This window comes from Limulus polyphemus, unplaced genomic scaffold (genome assembly GCF_000517525.1).
Source record: "Limulus polyphemus unplaced genomic scaffold, Limulus_polyphemus-2.1.2 Scaffold121, whole genome shotgun sequence".
Taxonomy (NCBI): Eukaryota; Metazoa; Arthropoda; class Merostomata; order Xiphosura; family Limulidae; genus Limulus; species Limulus polyphemus.
Window position 1 is genome coordinate 148,058 of NW_013665731.1, and position 4,619 is coordinate 152,676.

At 31.3% G+C, this 4,619-nt stretch overlaps 1 protein-coding gene across 1 annotated transcript in view; it reads right to left on the bottom strand.

Annotated features, from left to right (window-relative positions):
* Positions 1-4,380, bottom strand: part of LOC106472472 (slit homolog 2 protein-like) — a 38,295-nt gene extending 33,915 nt beyond the window's left edge. The window contains exon 1 of the mRNA XM_022401870.1: positions 4,062-4,380. The gene's annotated coding sequence lies outside the window, so the exon portion shown is untranslated. The remainder of the gene's footprint in view (positions 1-4,061) is intronic.
* Between the last annotated feature and the right edge of the window lie 239 nt (positions 4,381-4,619).

A 4,619-nucleotide genomic window follows, 5' to 3' on the forward strand; every position in this document is an offset into this window, starting at 1 on the left:
CCAGGAGTACAGTTGCTCAATAAAAGTGACGGAAAATATAATGCTCAAAGGAGTTTGTAGTTCGCCCAATACAAAGAAAATTTAGATGGAACATTGGTTTGTACTGTTACAATCAAAATAAAAATAATAAAAGATGAAATTAAGATTATCTTCCATTCATAATTCCACATGAATCCTGAATTAAACAAATTAGATATAATAAATGATTTTCAAAATTAAATATACATGTATCGTAAAAGTTATTCACATATGGAAAACGTGGAAATATATGAGCTTAAGATTATTTATAATTTTACAAGCAAGGTTTTTAGTTGTACATAATCTGTCCTACAACATGCAGGATACCGTTGCAACCATTACGATTGTTGGACGGTTTCTTTTGGATTATTCTTGTAATTTGAATACGTTAGATATATTTTTTTTTTTATATTTTCATGTCTTCCTACAAGAAACAAAATACACTTTTATATTTTCCTTACTTCCTACAAGATCCTCCTTTATATTTTATTGCCTACCTACAAGAAACAAGATACGATTTTATATTTTCTTTACTTCCTACAAGATCCCCCTTTATATTTTATTGCTTTCCTACAAGAAACAAGATACGATTTTATATTTCCCTGTCTTCCTACAAGAAGCAGAATATGGTTTTATATTTTCCTCACTTACTAGAAGAAAAACTATACATGTTTATATCTTCATGTCTACTCACAAGACGCAAGATACGTTTTACATTTTCCTATCTTACTACAAAACTCTCAAGATAGGTTTTATAATTTTTTTGTCTTCCTATAAGATTCAAGATATTATTTTATCTCTTCATGTCTTCCTACAAGACGCAAGACACGGTTATATATTTAACAGTCTTCCTACAAGAAACGAAATAAGTTTGATATTTTTTTTTATTCCTAGAAGAAATAATATGCTTTTTGATGAGTTTCTGTCTTCCTATGATATATTTTTATATATCCTCTCTTTAAAAGATATATTACATTCGTTTTTTATCATTTTTCGTCTTTCTACAAGATTCATTAACCGTCTTAATGATTATAGTGAAGTTTAGAGCGTTTTCTGCTTTCTACAAGACGTAATATTTTTGTTATGGTTACAAACTATAAGAGTATTTACACTGTCCAAAGCACGAGCTCTTTTTCTCTAACCACGGAGTTCTGTCTCAGCAAGTTTGTTAATGCGAGGTCTAGGTAGTGTGGATATTTGTTAACTACACTAAGTTATCACTTTAGCCAATGGCTTCACCACTTCGTTGTACCCATGTTACCACATCCGGTCATGTTATATCTGCCGACTGTGCATCTTGACATTGCCTTGCAGCTTGGTTTCCATTACAATTCTCCATCGTAAGGCTGTCAGGTCTAACGTACACAACCCCTGCCATAAATTGTTTCCATGATACATCTAGTATACGAGACACATAGACATGCATAAGCGCTGCGTTCGGCAACTTGACCAGTATGTCTTCATATGAAATAGCATGAATACCAGTTGAATGGCTATGACACGAAAGCAGCTTGTGTACACGTGATTTTTGTCGTTTTTACAGATTATATATTTTTTATTATGTTACGTATTGTTGCCTGGGGCACATGGATAGCTTTTGCCACTGACCCCTGTATTCATGGATTCTCACCTGTTACAAGATGCAGCTTTTCGCTTATCGCAGTTGGCATAGGACTTGTTGTAGATATCTTTCTGGGTGGTCATGGTACCTCAGAATGATCCTTATATCTTTGTTTCCAAAGCTATTAAACACAAAAAATATTGTCGTTGTTTTTGTGGTTTTCTTAGTGCAAAGCTACACTCTGTCCATTGCGGTGAATCGAATCCCGGACTTCAGCATAGTAAATTCGTAAAATTTCGGCTGACACATTGGGAGCTAAATACAAAATATATTTCCTTCTTGAAAAATTTTAAATCTCTGATCTAATCACATATTTATGGTCTAAACGTATGAATACTTTGTGTCTGAATGGACAATTACATAACTTCCCCAAAAATATATTAATTTTTGTTATCATCACACGGAAATACTTATAACATATCAAGCAATGCTCAAAAGGTAGTTCTGATGCATGCCGTTCCATTGCAACTTTATATTTGTAATGGTTGTCACGACATACTGATTTGTGTATTCAAAACCGTTTGATATATCATACTTAACCCTGTGTCTGTCTGTGTAACAACTAAACATAATAGTAACTGAGGTCTACAGAAAACTTCCTTTACAAATTCTCCAAGTTAATAAACATGCAAATTATACCGCTTCTTTCGCTAATCTATTCAAAATGGTAATTTATCAGAGCATGATATATTTCTTCCCGCCTTAATAATCTTGGAAATTATCCCATTCAGGTAAATGTATGCACATCTATTATAATCCTTATGGATTGCTTCTAAGAGGAAAGGCTGGATCTAAGCGAACATATTTCCCACATAAGAGTACCCGTTTTAAAACACCAAAATACAGTAATTGGTTTATTTTTCTTACTATAAACCTAGTTAAATCTTCAGGCGAAGATATTTTTTATATAATTCTACAAGTCTAATTTAATAATTTAACAGACAGAATTTATTTTTACGGCTGTGTGCTTTAAAGTTGAAAACCCGAAGCACTATTTACGGCAAATAAACATGGAGAAACTTATTTGAAGATATTTATATTTTGAAAGAGATATACGATCACAATTGTAAGAAAGAATCGTACATGACAAAATACATCAACGATTGTTTTTCATAAGAGCATATTTCCAAATCAAAGAGCATAATGAAACAAAGATAACATGAGTAATGACAAAACAGAAATACATAAGAAAAGTACCTCACGTCATACACAATAATGTCTCAACACAAACTAAACATTGTATTCCAATAAATATCTTATCAATATAAAATCTGAATTATCGAACTAATCACTATATGTTGTTTTTATACGATTAACCTAAAATCAACATGATAATAATCACACTAATAAAACACTAATAATTTCTAATCAATATCTGACTAACATAGACGAATTATCAAATTAATTACTATAAGTTGTCTCTATAATATAAACTTACAAGCACTATGATAACGTGTTCTGTGAAAAACAGCAGTGAAGTGTAACAATTTTCCGAATTTATTAAATTCTGGTTATCGTGTTTCGTCATATTGTTCTGAAAATCGAGTTTGCCAGGTCCTTGTACGTATATGGCGACCCATGGAAATTCATTCATGATAAATTTAGAACCCAAGAAATAACACTCCTATCTCCTAGCCATACGTTATTGAATAACTAATTCAGTAAGAAAGTCGTAAACTTAAAGAAACTATAGACATCACTTTACCATATGACTTAAAGTCGATGTATTTTGTTTCGTGATGTCATTGTTGTTTCGATCTGATGTGATTACCTAAGGACACAAAGTCAGTAACCCTTGAAAGGAAATATCATTAATTATTAACAAATTGACTCCCTTCACATGAGAAGCTGTAAGTCAATCATGTTTGGTAAACAGTTATTTTTCGTATCAATTCTTTTGATGAAAATTCTTGGTTTAACTCTTGGCCTAATTACCTTTTAACAGCTGAAAGTTTTTAATTTATTGTAAACAAATAAACTATCTCAAACATAATGCGTCATTTACAAATTATCAATTGATCTGCTTAATATTTGCAATCATAAATGCTAACTGTTTTGAAAATATTAACATGATTTATATAAATTCATACATTACATCAAGGTTAGATATTGGGTTTACTATAGAGTAGAATTTACTGCTAAGTTAAAACTACGCTGCGAACTCTTTCTCAATTTTCGCACAAGTTTTTGCTTTAAAGAAAACTGTGTGTAAAAACAGTTGTAAAGTTGACACAAACCTCCATATAATGGTCATGAAGATTTTCGTTTTGAAAATCTTGTGAATTATTTGTCTGGGTAAGCTTGTTTTTTTAGCTGTTCATATAAATGCATAACAAAAAATCAGATTTATAGAAAAAAGATTAGTATCAGTTAACATATTATAAAACTTAACACAAAAATATAAATAAAATTGTGTACTTACGTACAACTGAAGGTTAACTTGTTTAAGAAATTTGAATCTCCAGAATAGATGGTAGCATAGTATTATCAATGTTGTGACAAAAGGAAAGCTTTTAACTTGTAGCTTTCTATTCTATGCCACATACGCAAAACTCTAAGGAAAATATTTAAAGTATATTAAGCTAAGCAAGCGTTATGAATTACACCTTTTACTATTTAAAGGAAAGGTTTTATAGTCTTCTTTCAATGACTAGGTACATCTCGAAATAACTTCTATACTTCGAAGGCTTTATCTCAACCACCCAGTTTTCTGCAGCTCTCAAATATTCAGGGAGTTGATGTTTCGCTGCTCCACGGGCATGTGCTACGTAATATCAGTAGACAGACAATGACATATCTTTACTGATGAACACTAGAGGACGCTTTATTTCAGCTTCGATAAACTCAGAAAAGTCATAGATTAACATTTTGAAACGAATTCAAAATAACGATTGTCCTAGCGATTTTTATTAGCTTTGTGTTTTATTGTAGTAATTGATTTTATTTGTATGCCTCCTGCCTACTTACCTTAAATACCACA